General features: G+C 40.1%; 1 long non-coding RNA gene across 1 annotated transcript in view; it reads right to left on the reverse strand.

Moving 5' to 3' along the window:
* Positions 1 to 426: 426 nt before the first annotated feature.
* Positions 427 to 16,375, reverse strand: part of LOC116985132 — a 35,253-nt gene continuing 19,304 nt past the window's right edge. Inside the window, exon 2 of the long non-coding RNA XR_004415210.1 lies at positions 427 to 1,297. This is a non-coding gene — a long non-coding RNA (uncharacterized LOC116985132). The remainder of the gene's footprint in view (positions 1,298 to 16,375) is intronic.

Below are 16,375 nucleotides of genomic sequence, written 5' to 3' on the forward strand. Positions count from 1 at the left end.
ATTTGTCTTTTATCAATTTTCAATCAGCCTGCTTAGAACCCAAACTATTCATCTGAAAACACAACAGTTAGCCCATTAAAATCACAAATATAATGGTGATATGTGAATATTCGTATTGCAGGTACCTGTATAAGAATGGAATGTTAGAATTGATCACCACTAGAGGCAAGACACTCATCATTCTGGTAATGTTGCAACAAAAGGCTTCTTCTAATTCCTGTTCTTTATATATCCAACACTTAGACTGGAATCATAACCTCTCCTTTTTATTTGTGTTGATCATTTCACAATAACCTCTGGCATCTGAGGCATAGATGTTGAGGTATTTATGGAGGTTTCCAAAATGCTTCACCATACAAGAACACATAATAATGTCAAAAATGTATTATCACATAAATAAAAGGAAAATGAGTGAATACATCAAACTGAGGTAGATGTCTTTAATTACAATGATACAATGATCTGACAAAAGTGCATTGATAATTTGAAAAGATGCATTAGGTCTCACCAACAAATCATAGCATGTTAAAATGCAACTGAATTTCTCACTGAAATATTTACCACTGTCACACTGAACAGGTCTTCCAAAGAAGTTGAAATCAATTAAACTAAAACCCTATAGCTTTAATAATTAACATATCACGAGTAAACTCAATCATTTGTTATAAAACATATATCATATATACAAAAATAGATATTTGAACAATTTACCCACAAGATTAAATCCACAGTATCAGAACAGTATTCACTGCCCACAATTGATCGTTGACCCCACAAGTTAAATTTTAGTTGGGATATTTGCAGCCCAAATTAATTATCTGGTATTTTCAATGGTTCAAATTATATGTAATAGGCATATTGTGTGATTGGAATAGTAAGAACATCTATATAAATTTAAATTTATTCCCTTGTGATGCACATGTCCTCCACATTTTGTGTAAAATTAACTAAAAATAAAATGAAAATAAAAATACCTTGGCCTTCACAAGGTGAGGAGGAAAACAATATCATCAAAATTAGATCACATACATTTCGAAATGGTGCTTGAATATTAGTTACAGAACAGGATTGGGTTCTGTCTTAACATAGTAGCAGAAACAGCATGTGTGGGATCCACTTTTTCCAATGGGTTTATGTACCTGTTTATTTTCTTCCAATTCTACTCTTGTAGTTCAGGTTTTTCTCAACATGTATCGACACATCGATTCAGAATGAGTTATTTCATCCCACATCATGCAGCAGGTGTTGATTCATCAGCTGGTGTAAAGACGGGGTAATATACCAAATCATCTTGTTCCTGTAAACCAAAAGAGAATACATGGACTTAATGTTATCTGGTATTAATGTTATACCACAATACAACAGCATGAGTCAGAGTACTCTTGGCCAAAACATACCATCCTACCATTCATGTACTGTAACTCGCCAAATTATAACACAATAAAAGCAAAAAAGTTTGCTCACACCATAATTACTGCTTCTCATATAGCTAAAATTGTGGTTTTACTCCTTCCCACCACATTTATCAATATTTTCTTTCCCTTGTGGTAATTTCTGCTTTACGTTGGAAACATTTCATCCAAAGGTAATGGAGGAGAGGTTCATCAGCTGATTGAACTGCATTCTACACCTTGTGCTTGATAGTATTCTTAAAAATATAAGACAAATAAACAAGACACAAGGAACATACTGTATGAACATATTGTCTTATAACGAGCTGATATTTGTTTTCTTAGTGCTTCCTGCACTAAAACAGAACGCACAGGTTTTATATTTTTCTTGTTAATTCCCTCCGTCTTCGACTTTCACATGGTCCACTCGGACACTTCTGCCAGCCACCTCCACTTGTGCAGCCTCCAGGTTGTCACAGGCATTCCCTTGCTCTATGCACTGCTGCCCTTCTCTGCAATATGAAACACATTTGCCTTATAACTTGTTCTTGTTCTGATGAACGGTCATCAACCTGAAACAGTGAATAATTTTATCTTCGCAGATGCTGCGTGACATTTTGTGCATGTGCAGCATTTTCTTTTTTGTGGATATTTTCTGTTTTAGTTACCAGCTTCCACCCAGTGGAGGCACAACATTGGTGACCGTGCTGGGATCATGCTTTGTGTATCTTGCGTCAAGACCTGAAAGAGTGAGTGAATTTAAGTAAAGGTACTTCCTACTGAAAAGCTCAATGTATTGTGCTCCGTTGACAGGTCAAGGACTACCTCAATGCAGCAATTATACTCAAAATATAATGTATAGGAAGGAACTGCAGATACAGACACAAAATGCTGGAGTAACTCAGCGGGACAGGCAGCATCTCTGGAGAGAAGGAATGGGTGACTTTTCAGGTCGGGGCCCTTCTTCAGTCTGAAGAACTCCAGTATTTTGTGTTCTAATATTCTAATATCCCAGTCCTGACAAATTACACAGGTTTTTAATTAGACCAAGGTGATCTCTGTAAAAAGAAAGATTTGAAAGACTACAGAGTGCCTTTTATATGGGCAGCAGAAGCCCGAAGGCCATGATAGGAGGAGCAGATGCCTGAACAAGAAGCCAGAGGCCCCAAAAGGGGACGGGCAGCTATAGCAGGAAGCAGAGATGTCAGGAATAGAAATGGAAGCCATCAACTCCATCAATCACTGTACCTCCACCCAGCTCACTTTCTCTTTCATGTACTTCACACTTAAACTGCCTTTAAATCCAAGGCCAGTATTTGTTTGAGTAGAAAAGGCTTAACTTCCAAAAATAAGTGAGTGATTTGAGGAATTTACAGTCCAGGATTAGCTTGAGCCCTGTGTGCCAACAGGGCATATTTCACTGTAAAATGCCCACATGGGTGTTGCCAAAGCAAGCCCCTCCACCCAAAATAAACTTGCTCGTGTTCCCTGTTTATCTAAATCTCATCTCACCTTTCAAAAAAGTCATCACCTTGAGTTGACTGTAAGAAAATAGTTACACTCAATTTACATCCAAATGGCTAGAGCAGCAAATGTCAAAGGTGTTTACTTTATATGAAAAAGCAATTATTTCCTCACAACTTATTTTTTGGTATTCAAATGATGAATGTGAAAAACAGTCTAATTTCTCTCAGCTTGTGGGGTTGACAATGAACATTTGGAGTGTCTTGAAATACATAATTGCGAAAACTGCAGCATATATACAGTCATACAATGAAGATTACGAACCAACATTTGCTTAATTGATTAGACTTGGGATCTGGCAATAGACATTGATCAAAGCATGAGGCAGGGATGGTGTGGTGCTGTCTACGTGGAATCAGAGGTCTGTGTGAACAAGCAAACAACTGATTACAAAGTGCAGGAGTAACTCAGCAGCTCAGGCAGCATCTCTGGTGGACATGGATAGGTGATGTTTCCGGTCGAGATCTTTCTTCAGCCTGAGTTACTCCAGCACTGTGTGTATTTTTTTGTAAACCAACATCTGCACTTCCTTGTGTCTACAAGCAAGTGCTTACAATTGGGTTGATGATCTGTTAATGATCAGTGTACAACCTGAAATGGGGAGGAGGATCCTGGGCATTAGAGAGTCTCCAGTAGATCCCAAGCAAAATATTCCCTTGAACAAAAACTCAGCCTATACAGTATTTATCACAAAAGGACATATATGCTAGAATGGCAGCTTGGAAGTATTTTAAAGAGCTCTTTACCACATATTACCTGCTTGCCCTCACTAAAGATGCTCCAAACTATTTGATGCAAAACATGTGAGCTAATACCTTCTCCTAACATCAATTATTTTATTAATTGGAGTGTAGGTGGCTGAGGGGTGATCTTATTGAGGGGGATAGATGGGGTAATGAACAGAGTCTTTTACCCAGGGTAGATGAATCAAGAACCAGAGGACATGGGTTTAAAGTGAGCATGGAAAGATCTAATACAACCTGAGGGGCAACATTTTCACACAGACAGTAATGGGCATATGGAACGAGCAGCCAGAGGAGGTAGTTGAGGCATGTGCATGGTTTAGAAGGATATGAGGCAAACATGGACAGGTGGGACTAATGTAGATGGGGCATTTTGGTTGACATGGGCAAGTGGGGCTGAAGGGCCTGTTTCTGTGCTGGTTGACCTGGTTTTAGATTTGATTGGTAAATCCCCAAGTACCTGTTTTAGCTCCTCCAGGCAAATTCAAATTATACCGAGTTGGGTCGAATGACAATTAAAACTAGACTTTTAATTACACATGTTTCAGTATCACGGCACTCGGTGCCTATTTTCATCTCGTAATCTAAATGATCCCAGGAAGTGTAAATTAAATTGCAAATTCAAATCAATTACAAGAAAGAAATGAGGTTGGGGAGGATATAGATTTTTTTTTAATGGTTTCATTTTTCTGGATCTAGGCATTTCTGGCAAGCCTAGAATTTATCAGCTGTACCTAATTTTCTTTAAGAAGGGAGGGTGAGCTTCTTGGAATTAATCTGGTTAAGGTATTCCCACAAAGTTGTATGTTAGGTGTCGAGTTTCAGGATCTAGACCCAGTGATGATAAAAGGGAATATATTTCCAAATCAGAACCAGGTACTGCTTGGTTAACAACCTTCAGGTGATTGTTTTCTCTGTGTCTAAAACTCTGTCCCTGGTTGGTAGAGGTTGTAAGTGTAGGGGATGCCATTTGAGGAGCCTAAGCAAACAACTGCTATGCATTTTGAATATGGTGCACATTGAAGCTATTGTGCATAATTGTGGAGAAGATGAATGTTTAGTGCAGTTGATGGGATGAATCAAGTAGGCCACTTTGTCCTGGATGGCGTGAGGCATCTTGAATACTGCTGGAGCTGCACACATCAAGGCAAATGAAGAATATTCCATTACACTCCAGAATTGTGCCTTATAGGTGGTGGAAAGTCTTTACAGAGTTAATAGTTGAGTTATTTGCCACAGAATACCCAACCTTAGATCTTCTCGTAGCCACAGTGTGTATTTGGCTGGTCCAATTGATTCTTGGTCATTTGTGATCATCATGATGTTGATACCAAGGGTTCAGTGTTGGTAATGCCATTGAATGTTAAAGTGAATAGAGAAAAATAGAAAAGAAAGAGAGAAAAGGATTTTTCAGCAATATTTTTTTATTTTCAAGGTGTGTTCATCAGCAATTATGTTTCTATCTCAAATGACTGATTCCACATGCATATGCAGGGAATGGAGAGATGTGGATCATATGCAGGCAGATGAGATTACTTTAACTTATGTTCGTCATAAACTTTGTGGGCCTGTGCTGTATTGTTCTATATTCAATGTTATCTCTTGTGCCAGGAATTCATAGGCTGAAATGGAAATACGTTCATTTTGTATGGTGTGTTTAGTTTGTCCGTATTGTACACGTACAGAAATGTTGCAACATACAGGTATTTCGAAGACGAGTTGGGGAATGAAATAATTATGTAATTTAGCTGAATAAAGCTAATAGCATGGTACAACAATCGAGCAACTGACATAATTTGTGTTTAACCACACATATTTCCTTGCCTGGTATGCTGTGTGATTTGTACATAATTACCAGCCTGACAGTTGCTAGATAGCAAAACCTGCAATGGGAGACCAAACACTGCAGATGCTTGTAAACTGACATTTTAAAAAGTGCGATGGTATAGTAGAAATCCAAATACCAAAGTTCAAATCCCAGCACAGAAGTTAAATTCAGTTAACAATACAGAATTTGTAAAAACAACAGCTGGCCTAAGAAATGATGATCATAAACACTACTGCATTGTTATAAAGACCATCTGATTCTTTAATAACCTTCAGGGGAAGAAATCTGCCATCCCTACATGGTCTGGTCCATATGTAACTCAAGATCCAACCTACGTGATTGACTCTCACATGCCCTCTGAATTGACCGGCAATACCAATAGCACTAATCAGATCAGGGATGGAGCACATCATGCACAATCTCATAGAAATTAGGGATAGGGAATAAATGTGGGCCAAGATCCTGAAATAAAAAATATATATTTTTTGAATGCTCATGCAGCAGATAAAAAGAGAGAAACAAAATTATCATTTCAGGTCGATGAAGAAATATCACTGATACAAGTTCATTTAAGGGAGAGAAAAGTTTCAGGCAATTTATATTTTTAAGAATGGATCAAGACTGTTGAAGAAATTCAATTGCTGATTATTATTTTTTTAGAGCTTTTAGGATTACACCTTATAATTATGACCCAGAGGAGCCCATTCAGCTCATCAGATCAATGCCAGCTCCCAAAAGGGTGATACCATGGGTCATTACTCATTAACACTCTGATTACCCATTACCCCTGCAATTTGTACTCTCTCATACATGCCCAGCAACTCTCCTATGACACTTTTCCCACAACCAAACCAAGCTGTAATGTCTAAAAGCCAATTCCTCCTTCCCCCCCCCATCCCCGGCACATCTTTAATTTAATTTTAGTTTAGTTTAGTTTAGAGATACAGCGCACAAACAGGCCCTTCAGCCCACCAAGTCCGCACCGACCAGCAATCCTGCACACTAACACTATGCTAAACACACTAAGGATAATTTGTTTTTACATTTATACCAAACCAATTAGCCTACAAACCTGGACGCCTTTGGAGTGTCGGAGCAAACCAAATCTCTCAGAGAAACCCTGTCGCCCTTTTCAAATCTTTTCAATCAGTAATTTTTTCAAACTGTAATTTTTTTTGTAAATAAAAAAATGTTAGAAATTAGACAATATTATTGTTTGGGAACATTCAAACTACTTGACAGCTTTGCTATCGATTCATCATGAGGTACTGTTTTTACGAAGTTCTCAGTGAAGTGTCTGCTCTGGATATGAGTGCAATTAGCAGGTGAATGAATAGTGAGTGAAAGTGGCTCATTAAACACAGAAATCTGGGACAATTGTTCCCAGGTTTGAAAATAAGAATGTAAAGCACAAAATCAAAGGGGTATAACCAAAATTATAACAATCACCACATAGGCAGTAGATGTAATTGATTTTGAGCACTTACTTTAGGAAGAATGCAATGGCCCAACAGAGGGTTTTGAAATGATTCTCCAAATGATTCCAAAGATGACAGGCTTTAGTTAAGAGGGAAATTGAAGAAACTGAGGCACTTTAATTTAGAACAAGGAATTCAAGAAAAGAGGCTACAAGGAACTCCAGATGCTAGTTTACAACAACAAAAAAGTGAAATAATCCCAGCACTGAGCCCCAGTTATTCTCAGTTGGTGACAGTGTACAGGTCATGCGGATCACATGTCCCCCAAAACAGACATTGTATTCCAAGTGAAGATAGACACAAAAAACTGGAGTAACTCAGCAGGCCAGGCAGCATCTCTGGTGAGAAGGAATGGGTGACGTTACGGGCGGAGACCCTTCTTGGAGTGAAATTACTAGATAATGCCTCCCACAAATTTGAACTAATCAATTACCACTGAATTGCTCACTCTGGCATCAGCATAGTGATGATAGATGTCACCAACAGTGCTCACAAGCAGCGTCCAAATAACATGGCTTGCTGAGCCCTGGTTTGTGTCACTGCACGGACTGCCCAGCCTCAGATCTGGTCACTGACAAAAAGAGCTGAGCTCCAGAAGTGATGTGTGAATTACTGCCTTTGAGGTTAAAGCAGGATTAATCAAATGTGGCTTCAAGGAGCATAGGAAAAATTAAGGTCAAGAGCCCACAAGCAGAAAATGTCACAATAGTTGGAGTCTCATCTGCACAGCGGTTGTTGTGAGTTCAATCATCTAGCCCAAGTACTTCTCTGTAGGAGTTCCACCACACAGTGTCAAAACCATGCATGCAAGTTGCTTCATCAATGAGCTTCCGTCCATTAGAATGTCAACAGTGGGGATATTTGCTGATGGCTGCATATCTATCAACAACTCCTCAGCAAATGAAGCAGTCCACCCCTGCATGCAGCAACACACACACACAACATTCAGGCATGGACTGATAAATGACAAGTACCATTTTAGCCAGAGAATTACAACCTATGAGCATCTCCAAGACAAACTGTAGTTACTCACCCCTTACACTTAGCAGCATTTCTGCTGACAAGTATTTCAATGGTAACATTTGATGGGGTCACCACTGACCAAATCTCTGGACACATAATATATTTTGCACACACGAGCAGGTGAGAGTCTGGATACCCTGCAGAGAGTGACTCGCCAACAAATACCTTGAATTATTTTGCAATCATTTAGTTCCACTCTTCACATTCCAGAATCTACAGCTTTTTGTTCTCCACTTCTCAGCTCTCAACCTCTGTTGCTATCTCCTCCCTCCACTCCCACACCCATCTGTTATCTGCAAACCAATCTGATCCAGCTATCACTTGCTAGCTCTTGCCCCACTACTCTCTCCCACATCTTTATCCCGGCTGCTTTCCCACTCCTCCTTCAGTCCAGATGACAGGTCTCAATCCAAAACATCGACAGTGCATTTCCCTCCTCAGAAGTTGCCTGACCTGCTGAGTTCCTCCAGCAAATCTTTTTTGTTCCGTTTTCCAGTATCTGCCATCTCTGGTGCCACCACCTGGCACTTCCTATCAACTACAAAGTATGCCGTCAATGTGCCTGGTTGAATTCTGCCCCAACACATCCAAGAAATTCAGTATCGTCCTGTGAAAAAGCAGCCAATTAATTGGTACCCCATTTACCTCCCTGATAATCTTTCCCACCGCTCCTCGAACACCATCACCAAAGTGAACGCCATACCAAAAATACCATGCAGTTACTCAATTAGGCTAATCTGAAGCACCTCACAAACACTATAACCAAGATGGGCAAGGGCAGCAGGCCACGAAAACAATACAACTGCAGATTCCTCTCTAAATTACAAACAATCACAGCCTGAAAATGTATCCTCATTGCTGGGTCTTAATCCCAGGAGTTCCTACCAAGCACATTGTGGAAGTGCCTTCTCCAGGAATGTGGCCATTTAAGAACTGCACAGTATCATCAAGGAACCCCACCATCTGGGCCATGCCCTTTTCTCACTGCTACCTTCAGGCAGGAGGTGCATCATCTGCTAAGTGCTTAAATATCTTTTTTTTCCAGATTCTTAGCATCCAATATTCTTTGCTTATGTTTGTCTGTCAAATGCTGATCTCCTGTTAATCCAGTATAGGCAACTGTCTCCAAAACTCCTCTTCTAGTGGAAATGTTAAGACCTGGCACTGCCCCAGTGTGAATGGCTGAAAAATCATGCAGGCATTAATAGCGATTAATAATTGCTATTATTAATAGCAAAGTCCAATTATTAATTGCCATTAGGAGCAATGAATTGCTATTATTGCAAAGTATCAATATATCATCATCAAGATGCAGTTTTCTGACAGGCGCTGACAAACATGTAAAAACATCAGGCACAGAAATGGAGAAGAGGATAATTTTGGCTTTACCCTCTGCCAGTTGTTCTGTGCGTTTAGATTCTCTACCATAGTAACAATGTGTACCAGTCCTAAGCAACTAGAACTGAATATAAACAAGATCTGTTTTTGGCGATGAGCTTTTCCTTACCAAAACAAATCTGTGCAGGAAGACACTTTATACATGGAACAGGACTGAAATTGCTGTGCCAGTCATTTATAGAATGTGGTATTTCATGGAGAAATGTCATTTGACACTTTCAGAAAATGTGCCAGTTCAAGAATAGGCCACAGAATAGTTCATTGCAGAAAAGTGCTTCATATTTAAAAATAATAAAATAAATGGATATAAATGTTACATTTATTCTCGTACTTGCTTAACTTGTGATGTAAAGCAAGCACATGATCACGATTCATTGGGTACACATTATGAGGGTAATTAATTCAAACTCTTCACAAGGTCACTGCTCGGTCTTTCAGACTGATCTCTGAAACGTGCAACATGTGAACATGTTTTTTTTCACTCAGTGTCCTTCCTTTCACAAGGTCATGTGAACCACTGCCTGTATCCTATCGCTCTTAAAGTATATGTTTGCCTGCCTTCATTGGTCAGTATAATAGTCGAGGTCATAATGCAGTTCTTTGATGCAGGACTTTGGTTAGGCCGCATTTGGAGTATGGTATGCAGTTCTGGTTGACCTGGTATTGAAAAAATACTGAAACAGTACTTGGTGACTATTATTTTTCATCGGATTGATCATGGAAATTTCTAGCCTCCCATGTGTTCCAATGAGAGAAGGAGTGAAAAATCAGTTTTGTAGCCCTTTTTCAGAGTGTAGACCTTTTGAACATTCTTCCTGCTACAACAGACATGATCAATGCAATGGACACTAATCTGTCCACCAATTGGTTTTGCTACACCCTTATCTCTGACTGTTTCACTAGTTACTTCTGGTATTTTTATCTGCCCCATTGATACAGTCTCCTTCTCTAACCACAAATAAAAATAACTCCTCTATGACTCCAACGCTCCTCTATAATTCCTCTAATACCTCACAAACCACTAACCCTCAACTCTATCCTAGACTGCTAACCTAACCCTCAACTCATCCACTCCTCCCTCTAGCCACTCTCATAAGATCCTTTCCTTCCAATGATCCTGACAACCAATCCTCACCTGATTTCACCACCCTCCCACCCACACCCAATGACTGGATCATCCATGACTTTCAACATTTGCTCTGACCCCTCCATTTATGGTCCATTGCCCTTACCCCCTTGCATTTACTCTCCGTGACATCAGACCAGACCTGACCCCAGAACTATGCAATTTCCCACATGTGTTCAACATAGACAAAACATACAAAATAAAGTCTTATTGAAGACAGATCAGTAGGATGGCTTGGATTGTTTGTGGTACTGAGTTTACTGATAGTGAGCACTCCGAAGAGAATGCTGTTTGACCCACCCTAATGAAGGGATTAACAAGCTTTCTCATGCCATGCCTATTGTCTAGGCCTTGCTGTTTGCTAATACTGGTGTTTCATTTATGTTATAGCTTACAAACATGAGAAATATCATTAAACAATTGCTCCAGAAATAAATGCGGAAACTATAGTAAACATTCAGCATGTTTCCAGGAATTATTGCTCAGAATTAGGACTGGGTATTTTTTCCCATAGCTGCAAAGATTGCTAATTTAATAAAAAACAAATGTGCAGTAATGTTAGGGTGTTTCTAATGTCCAGAATATGTTGTAAAATGGAACCTACGTTCATCACAGCTGCAGTCAGAGAAAGGTGCCAACCCTTAAAGTCACATCCTCATGAATGTCAGACAGCAGCAGCAGCACACAGTGTGGTTGCCATGGAGAGAGAGACTGCAGGAGAATGGGAGAGAGCCTCCGCAATTCACAGCGATAAAGAAATGCTTAGAGCTGAGATACATTCAAGATCACGGAAACCGACCAGGGTCAGTTTAAGGAAAGCCAGGCATTGTTTTGTTTAGTTTAGAGATACAGCGTGGAAACAAGCCCTTCGGCTCACCAAGTCCACGCCGACCAATGATATCTTTGTTTACTAGTTCTATCCTGCACACAAGGGGTAATTTTCAGAAGTCAATTTAACCTACAAACCTGCACGTCTTTGGAATCGCTTGAATTGTCTTATCCAAAACTGGGAATCTATGCTCAAGGGAACAACGTTACAATAAATATCATGTCTCACAAGATTTGCCAAATTAAGCAGAAGGCATGGTGTGCAAGTTGTGGAAAATCTGCTGCTGCTGCTGCTGCACAAGTGCACAATGACAGTGATAACTGCACACTCAGTCCACAACTTCCCTACACCATTCACAAACCTCACCCCATCACTGAAATTCTCCTCTTCACCATCCACACAGAAGTCACCACCAAATAGAGATTAATGAAAAAGTTACTCTATGTCCCTCCCATCCTCCATTTACCATAAAACAGTAATGAATAGAAGGGAGGCTGGAAAGGAGGAGTTCTTCTCAAATGCAACTCTTCACCAGTTTGGAGGTGATCACATTCCTCCTCAAGAGCAAAGGAGCTCGGCTTCATCTGTGGTTCATCTTGTGGTTGAGTCCCATCAGGTTCAGGCTCAGTTCCCAAGCTCCACCATTGAGTGGAGATCCTCCAAGAAATGTCGCTCACTACAGATAGACACAAAAAGCTGGAGTAACTCAGTGGGATAGGCAGCATCTGGGTGATGTTTCGGTTCAAGACCCTTCCTCCGACTCAGCTGCTGAGGTTGGAATGCACACTGCTGTCAGAAGCTAGGAAACTGGAACACAAAAAGACCCAGGTTGTGGCAGCCACAAAAAAATCAGTGGCTGCTTCTACTCATGGGCAACAGCAATGCTGACAAATCCATGAGCCCAAGATGCCACTGTCTCCTTTCTGAAATCCAAGTAGATGAACTCATTCCATCCTTAAAGGATAGACTGGCTGACTGATCTGGAAGCCGTGGTGAGCAGCAGATTGATAAATGTAACATAAATTTGCTGCTGCCTGGAGATTCAGTGGTCAGGAAACTAAGAGTAGCTATCACCCTAACAAGCAGAGTGTGCAGTCCAGACATGAAGTGCATGAAAGGTCATCCTGCAGAATGTCACATTTCTCATTGATCTCAAACCATGAAAATCCCAGCCTGCGATGATATTGCTCCTCTGATACTTTCAAACACCTTGTGGTGGTGTCTCAGGAAATTTTGGGAATGGATACAAATTCACCATCATCAAGGTCCCCAGCCCTCCCTGGTTACTTGACCTGTTTCCCCAGTAACCTATTGTAATGGATTGCTCTGAAGAGTGACACCCCTGAAGCACCCATTAACGCATCTCCGCAGATAAGTGCTGCCACAAGCGTTCCTGATAGTTCTGTGAACCACTACTTTCTGTGAAAGTATTTGAGCAGCCTACCAGCTGGTCATTTGAGTCTCTTGTTGTCAGAAGCCAATCACTTTGGTGAATAAGGCATTAAATGGTCTGATGTTCTCCGAGCTTCACTGACATTGAATCGCAACAGCTGTTGTCTGGAGATTCTTGCTGATATGGGCAGAAATGGATGTTGCCCACCAGGAAATATCAGGCACACTGAATGGTGCCTTGTCCAATTTCATGGCATCTACCATTTCACCAGGTAATGATCAAAAACGTAACTTACTTCAGGAAAAATTAAAATGGCCTCTCTCAGTGCTATGTGATCCAACTTCCGCATATAAAATAAGCTGTGAATATTATTTTGACATACATAGAGTACTACTGAGCAGGTTAAAAAAATGTTTGAACCCAACTGCTTTTTAGGAAGAGATTTGTAAAAAAAACTACTTAGATGGTACAGTGCTGAGCAAGAAAAAGCCAATATGAAGAAATACAACAGTAATAATTTATAAGCAGCCTCAGTGACAATTACCATAGGAACATGCAAGCGCATAATTCTCTGTGAAGCAGAATTGTGTCTCAGAGTGCGATTTAACACAATAACAGGTAAACTAAGACATTGTATCATAATATTCAAAGGAATATCATTTAGAATGTTTGGCAAAATACATACTTCAACTGAATTATTACGTCCACCAAAATAGTGAAGAGAGAAAACATATTAAACGTTTACATAGCAATCCCACAAAATATATTAAAGAATACTCCCCTCCTGTACTTGTTCCGCCTGTTAGGTTGATTATATACATGTAGGGTAGATTGGGAGCAACGTTGTAATATCAATAACCATTCTTAGGAGAAGGTGCTTCATAGGCTGAACCTAGGCTCTAAAACCCTATGCAGGAATAAAGACATAGAATTAACTTGCACATTGTTTTTATCCTGGTACACATTATCAACTGGTTTCCATGCTTGCGGTACAGATCGCACTGTTTATTCTCTTATCATTTTATTAGTGGTTCCACATAGACCTCAAAGTCTGTGACAGTCTCTCCAAGTGCCATATCTATCTGATGTGTGATTATAGGGAACCATAAGACATGGGCAGTGCCGTCCAACCATAAATAACTAGCTGTTTATTGCTAAGTTAAGAGGCCATTTCAGGTGCCATAGTATTGTTGTGCACTTTGTGTCTATTATTGTTATGCCTTGCTGTTTTCACCACTTGTAGAGGAGATAACTGTTAAAATCAATTGTAGAAATCAAGCTTCAAGACATTTATTGGTCTTGTACATGCGATCAAGGTCCATAAAATGTGTTTTTTTTAAATCTCAGGAACTGCAGCACTGGCCTTGTACTGCCCAACACAAGGCATGATATGTAGGAAGGAACTGCGGATGCTGGTTCACACCAAAAATAGACACAAAATGTTAGAGTAACTGGAGAAAAGGAATAAGTGACGTTTCGGAAGGGTCTCGACCAGAAAAGTCACCCGTTCCTTTTATCCAGAGATGCTGCTTGACCTGCTGAGTTACTCCAACATTTTGAGTCTATTTACACCACATGATATCACAGATTCCATACTACAGAAACCAAAGGTAATATTGTATAGGGAACAAAGTGCTGGAGTAACTGAGTGGGTCAGGCAGCATCTCTAGAGAGCTTAGATCGGTGAAGTTTCAGGTCAGGATCCTTGTTCTGAAGTGTCTGATCCATGTTCTCCAGAGCTGCTGCCTGACCCACTGAATTACTCCTGTACATTGTATCCCTTTTTGTAAATCAGCATCTGTACTTCCTTGTTTCTACTAAAGCTAATATTATAATGTCCCACCAGGCTGTCACTCAGTTAGTACTGTATTGAGTCTACCATTCACATTTCACAACTTGCATACTATGATAGTTCTTCTGTTATTATAGGCATAATAAATAAATATTTGCATGATACTCATTAACACCTTTTCCTCCCTTGGCAGTATAAGATGTTGCATAAATCAAACAATTGCACGAACAGTAAAAGACAAACATTGCAGTTTTATTTATCCCAATGCAGGAGAACATTTTCACAAGGGGCACCCAACATCAAATTAATGGCTTGATTTAGGGCCTAAATGAAGAAAGGTGATAATATCCTTTTATCCACCCCTTTCCCAAATCCCACCTTCCCTCACTTCACTGTCCTTCTTGAATCAAAAGACGCAGAGGTGTAAAGATACACCTCACACTTCTCCCATCACCACTTCCCTGTCCTTTTTTCCTGTCAAGACAGCAACTAGTCAAGCAGTGGTAGAAGAGCAAGAAAGGGTTGCAAGATGAGAACACAGCACCATTCTGCCTAACTCACCCTGCACCAGATCAGACACTGACCATAAATGTTATTTAGTCATCTTGTAGATATACACTTCTGAGTTACTAGACCTGCAGCCAGGGCACGGGAAAGCAACTTCAGTTCCTCAAAAGATAAAGTAACTCTTGACTACAAAACTACACATAGACACAAAATACTGGAGTAACTCAGCGGGACAGGCAGCATCTCTGTAGAGAAGAAATGGGTGACGTTTTGGGTCGAGACCCTTCTTCAGACTGCAGTTCCTTCTCATACAAAACTACAGAGACAGCCCAGTTCATGGACGCACATAGCTGAAAATAGTTGATCGATTCTATGGCCATCAGAAAGTCCAGGAGCCTGGATGATACCAACATCGACTTTGAGGAGAGTTTTCTTACCATTGTGGGAAAGGTAGCAACATAATCATAAGTCAGCATCTAACGCTCATTATCTAAGCCTGCAACACAGCACAACAGAAGGAACCCAAGGGTTGCTTTCTGAGGTAAAAGGACATACTTGTATCATGCAAGCTCGACTTTCTACATTGCAGTCTTAGGTTATTGTCATCATAACAGTGGATATCAGTATTCAAAAGGGTTAGCTGTTTTGACACAGTAATCAACAATGTGTGCTCAAAAAGAGAAACATAGAAGATGGAGTAACTGTCCTTGGTAATGACTTTAGCTCCCATAGTACAGACCTATCCTCTTCAAGCTGATAGCATTTATGATTCCACCATTGCCACCTGACAATGGCTTGTTGTTATAGTCTTAGTTTTACAGCATGGAAACAAGACATTGTTCTAACTTATCCATGCTGACCAAGGTGACTTCATGAGCTGGTCCCATCTGCCTGCCCATTTTCCAATCAAAATCTGATGCTAAAATACTCCACGTCGACTTCTGGAATTTCAGGCTAATTTAGATAATACCAAACACAAAACTATGCAACAGCCATTAAAATGAGTCACCAACAAATGCACAGGTAATTAATGATCCCTTTAAAATGCACTGGAAAAATGGCGATGTGGTAAAGGGGGGAGAGATTCTTTCCTACCACTGAATCCATGTTCAGTTGTACATGATCCAGTTACAGACATGTTCCAATTAGGCAGCATTGGCATCAAATTAGTTTGCAGGTTGCTGATGTCTTCCCTCATATGTTCATCAAGCCTTACCAGGCCACTCATTAATCCTTAACTGATGCAGAATCAGCATATTGTTTTTATCTAAATGTGCATGGACAAAAATCGCCATTGGAATGGATTTGACATCTGTTGCACCCAAAGACTAGTGGCTCAGATC

Source organism: Amblyraja radiata, chromosome 21 (assembly GCF_010909765.2).
Source record: "Amblyraja radiata isolate CabotCenter1 chromosome 21, sAmbRad1.1.pri, whole genome shotgun sequence".
Lineage (NCBI taxonomy): Eukaryota > Metazoa > Chordata > Chondrichthyes > Rajiformes > Rajidae > Amblyraja > Amblyraja radiata.